Source organism: Mustela erminea, chromosome 6, assembly GCF_009829155.1.
Source record: "Mustela erminea isolate mMusErm1 chromosome 6, mMusErm1.Pri, whole genome shotgun sequence".
Classification (NCBI taxonomy): Eukaryota; Metazoa; Chordata; class Mammalia; order Carnivora; family Mustelidae; genus Mustela; species Mustela erminea.
In genome coordinates, this window is record NC_045619.1 from 127957924 (window position 1) to 127975988 (window position 18065).

The 18065-nt window shown below is 45.8% G+C and overlaps 1 protein-coding gene across 15 annotated transcripts in view; it reads left to right on the forward strand.

The window, feature by feature from the left end:
- The window catches only part of KIAA1217 (KIAA1217 ortholog), a 291604-nt gene that overhangs the window by 202994 nt on the left and 70545 nt on the right, over positions 1–18065 (forward strand). Inside the window, exon 1 of one of the 15 annotated variants that reach the window (XM_032349635.1) lies at positions 8188–8570. The exons of the other annotated variants lie outside the window; for them this stretch is intronic. The gene's annotated coding sequence lies outside the window, so the exon portion shown is untranslated. Of the gene's footprint in view, positions 1–8187; positions 8571–18065 lie in introns of those variants that run through there. 15 annotated transcript variants of the gene reach the window in all.

An 18065-nucleotide genomic window follows, 5' to 3' on the forward strand; every position in this document is an offset into this window, starting at 1 on the left:
GCGGGACATCCGCTTTCCTTTCAGGAAGCTCTAGAGAGAATGTTCTGGAGATCACGCATGTTCCTCAGCTTGTGGACGCTTCTTTCCATCTTCAGACTCAGCCAAACAGCATGTCTCGGATCCAGCCTCCATCACCACATGTCTGACCTTCCCTCTTCCACATTTAAGGACATTTGTGATTACACTGGGCCCACCCTGTGCCCCAGAATAATCTCTTTATCTTAAGGTCAACTGATTAGCACCCTTAACCCCCCTTTCTTGTGTAGTCAGAGGTTTTGTGGATTAGGAAGCAGACATCTTTGGGGGACCATTGTTCTGTGTACCCCACATGGTATGTGAATTTAGGATCAAGAGGCCAGGAGGTCCGATAGAAAGTGCTGGAAGAATTTCTAGGGAATTCTGGTCTGGAACATGAGTGATGACATTGTGGGATCGGAGCCCATATTTTGGAAGGAAAGGGCCCCTTATATCCTCAACTGCTGATTCGTGTGTGTGTGTGTGTGTGTGTGTGTGAGAGAGAGAGAGAGAAATGATGTGCGATTTGAAGTGAGGTCTGTGTTGCTACTTCAGAAAATCTAGGATTTTGAGGCTTATTTTTAGCTAGTTACACTTTAAATGTAAACCAGCGCCACGTGAAGACTGAGTCATGCTGATCGTGATACACGGACTGAGTGTTACAGGACCCTTGCTTTGTGTTATTTCGTTATTCCTTCTCAGTGACATTCTTAAGAGTCTTTGTTGCCCCTGGATATCTTTAATTTTTTTGAAATGTCTAGCCTTCCAACTGGAGTTTCATGGCACTCAGAGATCTGTTTCTGCTACGTAGAGCCCACACAGGGGCCCCAGAATCGCCTCTGGAAATCTTGTTTAGGGCTGGGGAGGACACCTGTTTTAACTCTCAAGCAGATGTGGCACCTACATAAGGACCAGCAGTGAGCACGTAGAGACTCAAATATCAACCATATGGGCGAAACCTATTAGAATTCAGGATGTGTGCTGTGGGTTTCTAGTTGTTCTGCTTTTACTTTTAGACCAGACCCTAGTGATCATTCTGTGTTACCCACAGCCTACTTCAGGCAGCATTTTTTCGTGTGAGGAAATCGACTGTTGTCCCCAGATGACAAGACAACAAATGTTCACCATCCAACTCCCAGACATGCTTGTAGGTTTCTGACAAGACTACTTAGACACGAGTCTTTTTAGTCTTTTAGTCTTTTTAGAACCTGGTTTTAAAAATCAACGAGGTGTGATCACGCCTGCCATTTGTAACTTGGCACCTGGTCACAGATTCCAGAAGCTTCAGATGTGGAATTCCTTCTGCCTCACCTTTTGGCTGTGGAGGTTGGAATTCTCTGACCATGAGTATAGTTGCTTTGCCATTAAAGGAAAGGAGGCTTGGCTGAGCCCGGCCTGGAGCCCAGCTGCACCCCCCCCCCCCCACACTTATGGTGAAGAACAGAGAGAGAACAGAGCAAGGATCAATGGCTGTAGACTAAACCAAGCCGCATGGTGGGTTTAGGGCACTCACTCCTTCCGTATGGTTGCAATGTGCGCGTGGCCGTGAAGGAATTTGATGATAACTGCCCGCAGGAGTCAGGGACGCAGCGCCAGCTTCCAGACGCCGCCTGGGACAGCCCGCCCCGCGGCCCACTCGTTCCCCGCACACACGCCGAGCAGGGAAGACGTTGGTTGTTGGATCGAGCAGAGGCGCAAAAACCGCAACCGCAGAAGTGCGGTGGCCTCCGAGACCGGCCTTAACAGTGCGTTTAAGATCTTAGCCTGTGAAACCAAAGACCGCGGGAGACTCGAAATCTACCCGGGTCAGTTCGCCAGAGCAGTTTAATGAGGACGATGACAACGGCAGGGGTGTCCCCCAGGAAGCCTGCTAGACTGAAGTACTGACTTTGAGCTTGGGGGCCCCAGAGCATGGACGGAATACGGGCCTGGTGGGGAGAGCCTGCGTCTAGCTTCTCATTTAGCGTCTGGCTGAGCACTGGGGAGGCTCGTGTGTGCACGGAGACTTGTGGTTCTCTGCGGGAACGGAGCACACCCGGCTCCTGATTCTTCGCACATGGGTGCAAATCACCCCGATCCAATTTAAATCACGTGGCTAGTGTTTCCTGACAAAATTAGATAGTAGTTTTTGAAATTTAGTTCCCAAGGGACTGAGCTCACCAGATGGAAGTGGCCTTCTTGCAAAATTATGTATGTGCTCACAGGGCCTCGTCACTCACAAATGCACAACTCAGAGAGGAACCATTCCATCTGGGGACTCTCAGAGGGCACCAGGAACTTCCGGTTCACCGAGCCCGGTGCCTTTTTCGCAGTTTCGGGGCTTTTCCACCCTCCAACGCACGTTGAGATGACTTCTGCGATTTTTGCTCCTGTCATTCAGTTCTTTCCCTCTTGTATGTCTTTCGTTTTTACTTACATGGGACAGCTCCCAGATTTGCCTTTATTTATTTATTTTTTAAGATTTTTTAAATTTATTTGACAGAGATCACAAGCAGGCAGAGAGGCAGGCAGAGAGATGGGGCGAAGCAGGCTCCCTGCCGAGCAGAGAGCCTGATATGGGGCTCGATGCCAGGACCTGAGCCAAAGGCAGAGGCTTTAACCCACTGAGCCACCCAGGCACCCCCAGATTTGCCTTTAGAACAGCCTCACCAGACCTGGCCAGCCATCTTAAATACGTCCTAATACCAAGATCAGTCGCGGCCCCCAGACCTCTCTTATTTCAGCTCTGCCTCTGACACCCAGGAACGGTCTCCTTAGAAACCTTGGGATTCTATTTACTCCGCCATTTCTAAATCCCTTGCTTACGTTCAAACACATCTCAGCCTGCTTCATTCATTAACTCCTCTTCCTCCTGCCTCTCAGTGGTCTCCAGTGTGCTCAGGCGGACTTCACCAGTGTGTGTGTCTGTGTGTGTGTGTGTGCGCGTGCATATGAATTTTTTTTTTTTTAATCTGCATCCTTTCACTTGTGGTTTTTATCTTCCTGCTGACTTAACCATTACATCGATGTGGATGACCCTTAAAATTATAACCCCAGCTCTGCCGTCTCTCTAGACTTCAAGAGCCCGGTGTTTAACTTCCAAGTGGCCATCTCCACATGGGTATTCTTCCAATGTCTCCATCATATCCCATTGAAGAAAAAAAAATCGTAATCTTTTTTTTTTTTTTTCCTCCAAAGTCCTTTTCCTTCTTGCTTTTTCTGTTTAGGCAAGGTAGAGTGATGTTGATGAGGGGGTGGGGTATGCATTTCAACAAGTTGGGAAGAAGAGATTTCAAAAAGTTGAGTTATCAGTGATTGTTTGATTGCCTAACTCCTGTTTCTCAACACTTCCCCAGCCACCCGAGCTGATCCAGGCCATCCGGGAAGGCCTCTTACAGATGCCCCTTCTGCCATGGCCTGCACTGTGATAGCTCTTCTCACAAAAGCTAACTCTTTTGAGCATTTACTAAGCACTCTTATGAGTGATCTCATTTAACCCCCCAAGACAACATTTTGAGGCAGTATTGGTTGGTATATGCCATCCTCTTGACAGCTCAGAAAACAGTTGCTTAGGTACGTTAAGAAATTTACCCAAGACCACAGAGCTAGAGAGCGGCCAAGCTGAGATTTGAACCCAGGCAGGTAGGCTCTGGATCTCCGGCTCTTAGCATCACTAGTGATCAGTCATGCAGTAGCCTTTATTCAGGTTCCCACCTCTGCATACCCTTGCTTCCCAAGCCAACCCCCTAAGCCCACCATCCCCCCACACAAAGAATAGCAACTCATGGACAGTATCATCCACAAACCAACACCCAAGCAGAGTTATCTCACAGTTCTTACTGCGGGTGTCTGAAATTCCCTCTCCCTCCCCACAGATCTGCCTTTCAAAATCACTTCCATCTAACATCCAACAGGACAATTGCCCGATTCCTTCAATAAACCGCTGGTCTGGGGGAAAAAAAAAAAAAAAGGTGGGCGGACCCTGTATGTTTCCCAGGTCACGTCTATACCATAACCACCAAATGCCTCGTGGGCGCCATGTTGGGATCCTGACTGGAACAACCCGCTGTCAAAGACATCGGTGAAAGTCTATGGGAAATTTAAACATGTGTTGGGATTCAGGTGATGTTGGGGCACCTGGGTGGCTCAGTCAGTTAAGCGTCTGACTCTTGGTTTCGACTCAGGTTGTGACCTTGCGGTCGTGGGATCGAGCCCCGTGTTGGGCTCTGTGCTCAGTGTGGCGTCTGCTTCAGATTCTTTCTCCCTCTCTCTCTGCCCTTCTTCACCCATTTTCTCTCTCTCTCTCTCTCTCTCTCTCTCAAGTACATAAATAAAACCTTTAAGGAAAAAAAAGGGATAAGGTGATGTTAAGGGATAACTGGTCATTCCATTGGGTATAGTCATGGCTTGGTGGTTATGTCTGGTAACATGAATCATGCCAAGTATTTACAGGCTAAATGGCATGATGAATGGGATTTGCTTAAAATACCCCAGCAGAGTAAACCAAAAAAACCGTTACAGGTGAAACAAAATCAGTGAACTGCTGAAAAATGCAGGCGGATGATGGGAGTTCTCAGATCACTTTCTCTCCTGTTTCCAAATGGCTGAAAATTGAGATGTTAAAACATAAAAACTAAAAGACCACCTACTTGATGAAGATTCCCATAAGGCTTTGGCAGAATTCATTTTTCCTCTCCATCCAGGGGCACTTGGCATGTTGTCCTAGTGTCATAAAACATTCAGATGCCTATGCATTTCGTCCGCAAGACTGTAAATTCTCCAAAGGCGCAGACCATCTTGTGTCCATGTTTGTACCCCTCCAGAAGCCGGCCGCGATGTCTCACCCACGGTGAGCGTAAACCCAGCACGCACGGACCGCTCTCACCGTCGCGCCGCAATTCCTGTATTAACGCATTTTCTGTCATTAACGAGAGCCCGCTGTAAAAATACCTCTGTTCTCATCACCACAGAGAGCTGTGCTGCTCCTGGTTTATTTTTGTCATGTGGACACTTTGAATCTTGAAAGTGATCATTTTCCCTCTTTGTGTTGCTACTCTAAAGCTTAGAATTAAATGTGTGGCCCGCCCACAACAAGCGCGCGGGCATTCACCGCATGTGTTTTGTGTGTTGGCCACGTTCCTGGCCTCCCTTTGCGATTTTCCCACTTTCGACTTCTTGTCAGATGCTCCACTGTGACTTTGGGGGGGGGGGGCAAAATGGTAATAATTTCTCTGAATCCTGGTCATTTCTCTGTGGAACCAGGCAGGGCGCAAGTGGTATTCATTCTAGACCATTGTTTTTTTGGATGTAAGATAACAGCCTTTTTGTATCTTCACAGCAGGCAATGTGCTAACTACTTTACATACTGATTAGCCAATAACTCTGCCAAGGAGGTAACTGACTCCATTTTTATCGATGACGATGACGTGGCTGAGGCCCGTGAGTCTTTCCGAGGCCCACCCAGCTGGTAAATGTCAGGCACTGAATTTGAACCTAGTTCTCTCTGACTCTCTGTATTCAGCTGTAGCCTCCCTTCTTGGCATTTCTGTTAAGGCTTTTCAAGTTTTGATAGGATGCTCCTGATGAGATTTCAGAACCCATTAAATATCCTTCCTTTTTCTTTTCTTTCTTTTCTTAAATTTCTTTCACTTCTTAACCCTGTTAGGTGACTGTTTCATGGCATTTTTTTTAATGTTTGACTTTGCTCCATTTTGTTCTCTTTTCAGCCTGGCTAAAAAGATACCCTTCACCCCCATCACCCCAAAATGAAAAAAGAACACGAATATGTCATTTAGTATGTATGTCCGAAATGGGCATGCCTTAGAGCTCCTTTTTCCATGGGGCAGCGTTCTGGTTGAGAGAAGGAGTTTGGGATTTGGGGAGGGATGAAGTAATCCTATAGAAATGGAAGAGAAGAGGGGGGCGCCTGGGTGGTCCAGTCAGTTAAGCACCTGTTTTCAGCTCAGGTCATGATGCCAGGGTCTGGGGATCGAGTCCCACTTACGGCTCCCTGCTCAGCAGTGTTTCTTCCACTTCCTCTGCCCCTCCGCCTGCTTGTGCTCTCTCTCTCTCTCTCTCTCTCTCTCTCTCCCTCTCTCTAATAAATAAAAAACGAAAGGAAGAGAATCCCGTAGAAATGGAAGCTTCCAGAAATACTCCTAACGAATCCTCTTGCAGTCATTCAGGGTTCTCCTCCATCACCCACCACCAGCAACCGTGATACCGACTGACATTCAAAATGATACCGACCCCAGGCCAGGCCCTGTGCCGAGCACCGCGCTTCCATTCATTCTCATCTGATTTCCAGAACAAGCGCCTGTGAGGGGAATTCCTGTTATCCCCTGTTTCAGATGTGGAAGCTGAAGATCAGAGAGGTTAGGGAACTTGCTGGAAGCCACATAGCTGTTCTGTGGTAGAACCGGATTGGGAGCTCGGCAGGCCAACCCCAAGAACTGGCCTTCTTGATGGCTCTGGTGGTCACGACTGTCCTTCCCCACTCTGCTGCCTTCATCATTGGTGTCCATGTGCCACCCAAGTGCGAAGACCTAACTCAAAGGCTTCATCAAGACTTCCCTACCTCCTCGCTTTTCCAAGCTTCTCTGAACCTCCCCAGGACCTCACCGGTCTGCCTCCCTCTCTTGGCCTGCCGACGTTTTTCCTGCCTGCCATGGACGCACCTTCAGTTCCTTTTAAATCCCTACTTTCCGCAGGGTGAAGTTCCCATTCGGTTCATCTTCCTGCTCCCTGTGTTTTCCTCCAACAATGAGGAAGTTCTCATTAATTGTCAGGATGAAAAAGGGGTCCACTCGTGCACTTCCCCTATCGCAGACTTTCAGTGGATCCCCTCTTTGGGGAGATCAGTACAATTATTTGTAAATATTAATATGAATATTTGGAGTCTGCAGCACATTCCTGAGCTTATCTCAGTGGTACTTCCTGACCAAACTAAGAAATAAGAATATCCGTCTGTCCCCCAAGTCCCCCTCCTATCAGTATAATTTCACAAGAGTTGGTAACCCTCAAGTTTAAGATAAGAGTGACGGTTGGGTCAGGTTGAAACAAGTGATTGTCGGAAAAGCATACATAGGGGCACCTGGGTGGCTCAATGGGATAAGCCTCTGCCTTTGGCTCAGGTCTTGATCTCAGGGTCCTGGGATTGAGCCCCGCATCGGGCTCTCTGGTAAGCAGGAAGCCTGTTTCCCCCCTCTCTCTCTGCCTGCTTGTGATCTCTGTCTGTCAAATAAATAAATAAAATCTTTGCAAAAAAAAAAAAAAAAAAAAAAAGGAAAAGAAAAGCTCACCTATCTGCTTTTTAAAACTTTCTTCTCAGGAGTTAAATTCAAGTGTGGTACAAAGTTTAAGCTAATTCTGGATACCAAATTAAAGAAGACAGATCTTGTTTTGCTGTATGTATAACTCAGTAGGACAAATCTTAACCTGTAGGTTGCATTTAGTCAGTGTTTCCTGCTGGATACCCCAAGTACTCCAGATTCAACAAAGTAGGACTGAGAATTCTAGACCAGTTAACCTAGCTCCAGGGTTCACTGGTTCACTCACCCAACCATCATGCCCCCTCCCCTCCTCTGATTCTGGCTCTTGTGCAAGATTCTGGGGATGCAGTGGTGAGCGAGTGTGGTCACTGCCCTCACCAACCTTCAAATCCAGCAGAAGGTCCGAAGTCAGTAATCCACAAGCCCAAACATGAAATCACTCGCGATACAGACATCCGGATGTTTCCACATCAGATTCAGGCTCTGTGAAATCCTTGCCTCCATTCTATTACTTGCTTGAGTTAAAACAATGGAACTCACTTGAGCGATGTATCTAATTATGCCCTCTTTATATCATGCTTCTCTGACAGGCAAAAAGATGTTTACGTTACCAGTGGTAAGGAATTACTGTTCTTGAAATGATTAGCGAGGCAAACGCATTGGAATACAGTGGCTCTCCAGAACACGAGAGATATTTTCTTTCTCCCTGGCTGCTTCCAGTTAGACTTTATTTTATTTTCCAAGAAGCAAAAAAGGGTAATATATGCACATATGATAGGCAGCTTCTAAGTGATACAAATCTCATCTTTCCTGCCTTGTGGCCGCTTGCCTTTCCTTACACTTTTCTTTCTTTCTTTCTTTCTTTTTTTTTTTGTCATTGAGAGGTTATGACAACATGAGCCATATTGTATTTATAAACATCACGTGTTTCCTTGATATGGCTTGCAGTTTCTGCCAGACGGAACACATGGAAGAAACATTTCTCGTTAGCTCAGCATTGGTTTTAGTTATGCTGATTTCCGGGACAGGAAAAATGCCTTCCTACTCGGATTTAACTTTCATAGAGTAGAAACAAAACCTCTGAATGTCCGTGAAATGGTTTTAACAAGGGTGGATACTGCTCCTTTAAACCACATATTTTGACTAAAAGCTTCCTTCTGTTAAAAAAAAAAAAAAATCCAAGCCTTGCATTTAGTCACCATAAAGACAGGCAGAGCTGGAAATCTTCGAGAGATGGGTAGTTTGAAGATCTCTGCAAGTCTAGAAAGTTTCTTCTAGAAGAAAAAGGGTCACGGAAGATGTAAGGTAAGAACTGTACCTTTATAACAAAATACAATTTTCAGACTGTTTTTGTCATGCTTTGGGACATTTGCCTTCAACTGAGACAGATCTTCTGTATTTCAGTTCAGTGAGGAATTAAAATACCAGGTTTTTAATTTTCACTTCGTAATGCACTGCTTAGGAGGAAACTTCTTTGTGATTAGTGATAGTCTGTTTCTTAAAAGCCATTTAAATTACGTTCGGCTGTCTTCCGTCTGTAAATCCTACAATCTAGTCTGTGTAACCTTATAATTTGAAAAGGATTTAAGGTGTCCACATTTTCTGCTAGTACAGATCTCAGGGATGTATGTGTTTTGTGACCATTTTCAGTGTTTTCATGAAGATGTTGACTTGCATTTAGTTTCTGAGACAGATGTAGAAAATTTGAAGATGTGCTTACAGTTGGGAGGGGGACCTGAGTATGTGTCCTTCAACATCTTAAGGAAAATTATTTTCTTAAGGAAAATTATTTGTTGCTTTTTTCCTGGTGAAAAACACTTCAGATTTTAAATTACAAATAGCTTCTGTGTCTCAGTTCTGACTTTTTTGAAAAAAAGGTCTTTGTAAGCTTTAAGAGTTCCATTTAAAACTTCTACAGTTTTACATAACAGATATAATCCTATTTTGTCAGGCTTAATGACTGCTTGAAAAAAGGCTTGGCAGAAATTATATGTACTTGAGATGACTTTTATCTTATTGTTGCATTGGTAAAGTCACAATTTTGCATTTTTTAAAAAGGAATTCAGGAGAGCAGTGTCCCCTTAAATCAAGTATGTTTCCCTTTAAAGGTTCATGGATCTGCTTATCCATATCCCCGTGGGTATCTTTATCCCAATTTGAAGATGAGTTTATGTGCATGAAAAAGTTGCTACCTAATGTGGTCTCAATAATATATAATACATATTATTTATATATTTAATATATAATATATTATTTATATATTTAATATTTAATATATAATTAATATATAATACTTAATTATATATTATATAATATATATTATTTCAGGGCACCTGGGTGGCTCAGTGGGTTAAAGCCTCTGCCTTCAGCTCAGGCAATTATTCCAGGGTCCTAGGATGGAGCCCCGAATAGGGCTCTCGGCTCAGCAGGGAGCCTGCTTCCCTTCCTCTCTCTCTGCCTGCCTCTCTGCCTGCTTATGATCTCTCTCTGTCAAATAAATAAATAAAATCTTTTTAAAAAATAATATATATTATTTCACGTAGTCCTCAGAATAATTCGACTTCATAGGTACAGTTAGACCCATTTTTCGATTGGAAAACTGAGGCCAAGAAATTAAATAACAAGACCACATCCTAGCAGGTAGCAAAGCCAGAGTTCAAACCCTGGCTGACTCTCTAACTAGTAGCCAAGAGCTCCAAGTCTGGAGTCGGATACAGACGACTTAGTTTGAAAGTAGTAATTACACATCAGCAATGCTTTCTTGACCTGAGAGAAATTATTTTGTACACCTTTGAATGTTGTGTTGTTTTGTTCTGTTTGGGTTTTTTTTTTGTTGTTGGTGGTGGTGGTTGGTAGGTTGGTAGGTTGGGATGGATAGCATCCCAAACTAGTATCAGACTGGTTGTCTTTTCCGAGACTTGGTGACAATTTCCTCAGTGACATGAAAACAGTCAACAGTAGATAGTGTGAGGAGAGTTTTAGGCAAACTACCCTTTCCTCCTTGCTTTTTCCTTCTTTGCTTCGTGTGCTGTGTCACTTAAAAACTGTTTTCATGGCCCTGGGAGTGGGGACTGTATTCGTGAGCTTGCTCTGGAAGTGAGAAAACGTGTTTGAGTGGAGAACTGCCTGCACGTCAGGCTGCCGTCTGTGCGGCTCTCGGCAGAGCGGTTGGGGGAGGATGGGGGAACGGGGAATCACGTTGAAGGTGGAGGGTTCCGGAGTGAGCACAGCCAGCGGAGCTCCCGCAGCCCCAGGGACTGGGGCTCTCCTCCCCTGCCTCCTGGACCCGGAGGCATCCACTGGGCCACAGAAATACCGGTGATTTGTGATGTGAAGTGATTACTGCCAAGGATGTCAACAGGCGATGTAAGGGTTCATCGCAGCCCTGCACTTGGTCTTGAGGACCAACATAGCTAGCGTCCAGCCCCATGTCTGCCCAAAATCCAGGGCTGGCGAACCAGCTAACTCAACTGAAGGTCCGTTGGAACAGGACCGTCCTTTAGCAGGTAGTGGGGTACTTCCCACACTTCTACACAGAACTCCCAAAGAGTTCTGTGCCTGTACTTGAGAGTAGGGGAGAGGCTTCCCCCACATTCCCCGCCCTCTGATATCCAAACCACATCCCTCCTCTAGTCTCATGTAAATAGAGATGTTGGTGGAAATTGCCTTTGACTGGGAGCACATGTCCTGGTATTTTCAGGTTGTAACCCTTGCCCCTGCAAGCTGTTTCTTTCCTGGGGTTTTGCCTTTCTGTCTTCTCTGTGGGTCCCCATCGGGGTAACCCCGACTCTAAGAAATTGTCTCTGATGCTGTCCATGCAGCCTCCCCCACCCCCACGATCTTGCCCTAGAGAGGCTTCCAGACAACAGTTCTTCTCTTGACACTTTTTCTAAAATTTCTCAGGTGAGTATCTGTTACTTTATTTAAAATTCTGGGAAGGGGGTAGCACACGTTAATATTTTTACAGGGAAGACAAATGTTTTTAAGGTACGTAGCGACTGGTGGTAAGATGTTTCCTCTCTGCCCTGCTTCTCTCCGCATCAGGTTAGCGATTACTTCGCTCGCGCATAATTGGCAGGAGCGAGACTCTGTCTGCTGCTGGACATTTGCGACAGAGGAAGTAGCTGGTAGCTGGTGCAGCCTCAAGAAATAAGCCTGACTTATTTAGCATCATGGGGGTTCAGAGGTGGAAAGACAGTCCTTATGCATCATCTTTTATCATCTTTCACCTGTCTGTGAGGCGAGACTCAGGAGGCCTAGCATGGTTGGAATGACTTGGGGTGACAAGGTCACAAAATAAGGGAGGGACAAAGATAGGGCAGGAGCCCAAGCCACCTGTCCCTGAGGCCAGGTCTCTGTCCATCTCCATTGCTTCCCTGCCTTTCATTCTGGCCCCTCTGCGTCCCACCTGATTGATTTGAGAAAACGTTGTCTGTCCGACTTCTCCATAGCCAGCCACCACTGTAGATGCATAGAGCTTGGCCTCACCTCGTCTCCGCGGCGGTGCGTGTCTACAGTGGAAGCAGAGCTCATTAATTAGAAATGCATGGGCCTGGACCAAAAATAAATGGATTTTGAACTAACCAGATTTAGATGATCCAATATTTTTATTGAAGGAGACTAAGCCATCAAGTCAACTGAAAAACAGCAGCTGCTTCAAATTACGAGATGCTTTGAATAAAACAATGCATACTGGCTTAAAAGGCTTGTGTAGGATTATAGCATTATTTTTAAAAGTCAGCCTCTTTGCTAAGGAAAATGGCTCCTGCCATGACCCTGTTTGAAACGTTAACGTTTTACTGCTCAGACCACTTCCAGCGCTGGTTTTTTCACTCGGAACCTGTGGTTTTCAGTGGTACCTAGAAAAACAGGTTTTTTAAATTTTAATAATTAATTATATAATGTCTTCATGAGCATTAGAGAAGTAAGTGGCACAAAGAACTTGTGAGTTAATGAATACTATTGCTTCATCACAGTAAGTAAAGGAAAAATAAAGAAAAGCATTAAATGGGTAATAGCAGTGCGAGGAAATGGCCAAAGTGGGGGGATCGTAGTATCTTGTTATTGAGTGAAGTGTAAAAACCAAGGCTTTAAGACAAAAGACCGGTCTGGGGCTTGTGAAGACTGAGCAAAATGTCACTAACGATTGTGTCATTGAGAAAAATGAGCCATGATGATGTCACAATCAAAACTAATGCTTGTTTAAGGGTTCTCAAGAACTCCAGCACTTTCTTTTTGGGCACAAAAGAAAAAATGTTCATTGAAACATTTCTGTGCAGATTTATTTATCTGAAGCCTGTCCCCACAAAAGGTGTGAGGACCCAGCGTGCGTTTGTAGCTGGAGGGTGCTTTCTCTTGTTGGGCCAGCACTCCCTGCATATTGCTGAAATACAGAAAATACGTTTCCCTCAGTTGGTTGATCGATACGTGCACCTGATTTCTTTCTTTACATTTTTTTCCTTTTCCTGTGAAATCCAAGTTCATGGCCTTCCTTGTTTTGATTTAACTCTGTGAACCCGTACGTTTTCACTTGCCCTTGATATCACAGGAGGGGCTGCCAAACAAAAACCCAAACAGCAATAAGACGTCATAATGATGTCAGTGATGAGATAATTCGGGATGAGCAGGGACCTGCTTGACCTTCGGTGCATGTTTTTTTATAAGGCACAGGCCTCCGAAGCGATGGGTGTCACGGTCAAGGTCTGATCACTTCATCTAGGAAGAGAGCGTCAAGGACTGCTCCTCGCGCCGACTTACCAAGAAGGAAGGCGACGGATAGAACATTCTGTCCGTGGCGGACTCCTCACAGGAAGGACTGACGGAACATTCTGGATACATATCTACACAGTGGATACCATCTTTGCTCGCCTTTAAAAGCAAATCTAAAAATATATTTCCTAGCAGCTGTGTAACGGCAAAACAAAAAACTCTGCTCCAGCAGCGCAAATTACTTACCAGATATCTCCAGGGTTCCGATCTTAATGCTTCAGAAATTTCCTTTAGATTTTATTGTATATATTTAGACCAAGGAGCCTATTAGCTTGCGATCTGGGCGAACCTCTGCGTTCTCATGAAAATGAGAAATGCGCCACTGCTGGCAACCTAAGGCTATAATTATGTTAATCTGACCATTTTAAGGCTGAAATATGTTGTTTTAAAATGTTTCTGTATTTTTATTATTCGTAACAATGATCTGAAGAAGTTTCGTGAAATGCTAATAAGTTTCTATTCAGTATCGCTCTGTGACTAGAGCATGAGAATGAGTCAAATGTGGCATTCTGATATTTTTTAATTTTGACGGAAAATTTTTATCCAGAGATAATGTGTTTCTATAGATAGTGCATCGTAATAATAGAAGAACCACCCAGACCTTTTTTTTTTTTTTTGCATTTTAGATGTAGATACAGTGAACGTATATGTAAGGCCATCGCGACATAAAAGTTCAGTAACAACATTTCTACATTTACATTAAATCACACTTTGCAAAAATAAATAGGTAAATACATAAATAAATCGCCACACTTTGCTATATTTAAAAAAAAAAAAGGAGGGATAGAGAGAAAGAAAAGCCAGAAACAATTTTTTGAGCATTACGGCAAGGTAGATGTTTTTCTATCAAGGAACTATCCTAAAGCACACAGATTTTGCTCTTTTTAATATAAATGTGGGGCAGGACTAGAGTGGACAGTGTAACTGGAATTCTAAGAGCATCCAGAAACTTGTGTTCAGCCTTACCCTCACCAACCAAAACTTCTATTCGGGCGCTAAGCATGTTTCATTCCCGGAGAGAGGCACTCCCAGGTGCTAAGACGGGAAAGGAAGGAGAAAGACCTGACGCAGAGATGTGGGTCATCGCCCATCCCATAATTTTTGGAAGTAATTGACATTTGAGTATACTTGTCATATCCATATAAAGGGGACTAGAAATCTTTTATCTAGCCTGATCTGGCTTCAGAATCGCCAGTTCATTCAGGAATGGGAATGAGGAAAACCACTTTCTTGCATGGGAGCCCACAGCCTATATCTGAACCTTTTTCTCAAGGATATGTCTTTGGAATATAGTACAGCATGGCTTTCCTGCTTTCAGAATCCACTCTTTCTTCCAGTGAGCTCTTAGCATCTCAAAAGGAGAGGGTGTCATTCTCATCACATTCCTATGAATATATTAAAGTGAGTATTATCCATTCTATTCATTTTGCTCTCATTTGAGTGAGCCCACAAACGCTTATGGGTGATTTTCCTAAGAATCCATGCTGGTTGCAATTCTCTGCATGTGAAGTCATGCAAGAGTAATTCAGCTCACTGGGTGCTCACAGAACTGGGCGGGTGGGCACAGAAGGTATTCCTGGAGCCACAAAGCGGCAGAACCAGAGGCTCAGAAAATCCAGAGAGAGCCACGGTCACGGCGGCGAGACCACAGACAAGGAACTCCTCAGAGGAGAAACCCTCTTTTCTTTTCTTCATCCAGCGCTCGTCCCTCCACAAACCCCACCTTCCTTGGCCACCATGGTGGGGAGCAGTGCTGCTGGAAGAGGAAATTCTGGGAGGAGGCAGCCGGTTTGTCGAGTGCAGTCCGCTGAGGGTGAAGTGCAGAAGTTGAGGGTGAAGGTCATCAGAATGAAGCCAGTGTCTCGGGGTGCGGGCACGTGTTGTAAGAAACTCCCTGTCTCTTCATTGACCCATGTCTTCCCATCCTTTCTGGAAGAAACTGGGTCCCCGTGTCGCTTTTCAAAGAAGGAAGACAAGTAAGAGAAAGGGAATACAAAGAAGACGGCGACTGCGGCTGGCCTGGCCCGTGGGGGGAGATGGGCCATTTTGGAGTCCACCTGGAGCTTCTTTCTCCTTGACATGAGTTGGAAGCTCTGGCTGCCGAGTCACGAGCTTTGAGAGGCTCCGCAGGTGACAGAACATCTTCACCAGCTTTACTTCTTACGCGACAGAGGATTCTTTCCTTCCCGTGTTTTGGGCAGGGGGACACCTAGATTGTGCCCGCCCCCTGGCCGGAGGTGGGCACTTAGTCACCTGGACAGTGATTTCTTGGACGCGGGGTCACCATTTGTTTCTTGGGAGCTACCCAGATTCAGGAGTGCAGGGCTGTCCTCGAGGGGAGGAGTGCTTCAAGTCCCGCCGTCCTGGGGACACGGGGGGGAAGCAGCTCTCATGTCCGAGGAGCAGGTTGCTGGCAGTGTTGGAAGCGAGTGGGGAAGCAGTGGCTGGCTAACCTCCCCCAGCTGTCGGGCAGGGCAAGGCCGGGCAGGGCGGGGGCGGAGAGGCCTGCCAAGCCCAGCCTCGGGGTATGCACGACTCCCGAACTGCTTGTCTGGGAAGCTGTCATTTCTCCAAATAAGGAGAAGTGGTGGTTTTGCTGACCATCTCAGATTTCCGAGCCGTGTCCACTGGCTTGCTGGCTGGCTGACTGGGTATTTGAACTGAAAACACAAAAGTATTCCTTTGAAATGGAGCACTCTAGTGGGGCTCATGGCTGTCCTGGAGTCATCACGTGGAAGGTGGTGGCTCCCCACTTCGGTAGATCACCTTAGGAGGGTCTGGTCTAGGTTACTGTTCTCTTGTGTCTCCGTAACCTTCAATACAGATGACTCCGTTCCGGTATTTCTGAGCCTGATTTGAGACGGGAAGAACTGATCTTTGTGATCTTGACCCACTGCCTGTCTTTGAAGAGCGTTCAAAGATAAGCCTCCACACTTGATTTCTTACCGCGACAGCGTAAGATTTTTCTGGCACTTCACAGATCCTGGCCCAGTTATCTGCCTTCGGGCAGGACCCTTGACCTCACTGGGCCCCAGTTCCTCATCTGTAAAATGGGGATTATAATGTTTATCCGATGGGAATCTGCCGGGAATTCAATGAGGTGATGTCAGACCGCATTTAGTAACTAGGAAATCTCCGAACATACTAGTTCCTTGTTCACTCTTCATCTTCTCCGGGCAGATTTAGATGCAAATAGTTACAGAGAGTTTCTAGGTAGTTATCATCACCACCCAAAGTTTAACAAGGTCAGCTTTCAGAATTAGGATTTAACCAAACCCCTCTGCTCCCTAGAGCAGTGGTTCTTGAAGAAGCTCTAGAACCCACAGCTCAGGGGCACCTGGGGGCCTGTTGGAAATCCAGCTTCTCAGACCTGCTCCGTCCGACACTCCGTACGTGGGGCCCCTTCATTCGTGTCTGAGCAAGTACTCGGGGGGATTCTCATGCATGTTGACCTTGGAGAACCCTTTGCTGTTTGGGTCAGAGGCCTACCTGTTCCTCCACAGCATCTGGCATCTCCCACTCTTGTCTCCAATCGTGCCTTCCTTCCTGCCCGGACTACCTAGCAAAGCAACCTTTTTCTTGCTTATCTCCTGAAATTCTGCTCATAATTTATGGATTCCTTTATATCTCACCTTTTCAGAAAAGTGTTCCTCCACTCTCCAGCCGGAAGGATCTCACTCTGGAGCAGATTCTGAGAGTGTTTGTGCATTGCACTCCCTTAACACTTGCCAGAGTTATTCCTGCTTTGTCTGATTTTGAATATTCATGTATGTGCCTCATTATCCCTACTAGAATGTAAGCTCTTTAAAGGTAAGAAGTCTGTCTTAAAGATCCTCGTTCCCTCATTGGCCTTAACCCTGGGCTACCCTGGGCTTTTAGGCCTAGTAACCATTCCGTGGATGCAGAGAATGTGGTAGTTGAGAATCACTCTAGATCAGACTTCTGGTTTATATGTATTGGGAACCTGATGCTAACATCCGCATCGGAAGACCGGTTCCACGGAGCTGCATGGACCGTGGGAAGACTCCTCAAATGGGGGGAGGGGCATTTGGGGCCACTGGCTTGGTTCCAGAACAGGTGTTCTCGTGTTTTGTTTTTTTTTTTAAAACCATTTTTTTTTTTTAAAGATTTTATTTATTATTTTGACAGACAGAGACCAGAAGCAGGCAGAGAGGAGGAAGCAGGCTCCCTGCTGAGCAGAGAGCCTGATGTAGAGCTATCCCAGGACCCTGAGATCATGACCTGAGCTGAAGGCAGAGGCTTAACCCACTGAGCCACCCAGGCGCCCCGCTCTCGTATTCTTTGACTCAGACTCCCATCAGACCCAAGGAAAACAGATGTGTTTTCAAAGGTCCATTCATTTAGTTTATAAACTCAAACCCTTTTCGATTCTTTCCTAACTACTGGGAACTGGGGAGATGGTTGGGCCTCTATAATTACACAACAAATGGCAGCGATTTTCAGTCTGACACAAGAGAAGTTTCCCAGCTCACACACTCGACATACCTGGGATACCCATGGAACTTCTTTTGGTTTTGAAAGCCGCTGCTAGGAGGAGTGCACTTGGCTCTTCTGAACCCAGGAAGAATGGGCACATGGGCTACTTTGATCTGGATCTGCGTTGTTGTTTCTTCATGTTTATTTTGAGGAAAAAATTGAGCTTGGTGGCCTTGTGAATTACTCCCCTCCAGCGTAATCCTCTGGGGCTCTCCCCTCCCGTACTCCTTGCTGCTTTGGACACATTAGCTAATATTGTTCAGCCGAAGGTCAAAATAACAGCACAGCTGAACAACGTCTCATCAGAGGCGACATGTAAAATCCCCCTTTAAACTCGCTCGACTGACATGACCCACCTCGCGTTGCGTGCTTGTTCTAGGACTGGGTCAGAAAGCCAGCACGTGTCCCTCTTTGACTGACGTGAAAACAGGCAGGGGGCAATGCCAGCAGAAGGGCCATGATTGTCACCTGAATCCACAGGGTTGATTTCCAGAGGAGCAATGAGGAAAGAAAGAGGTGCGGAGGGACCCTGAG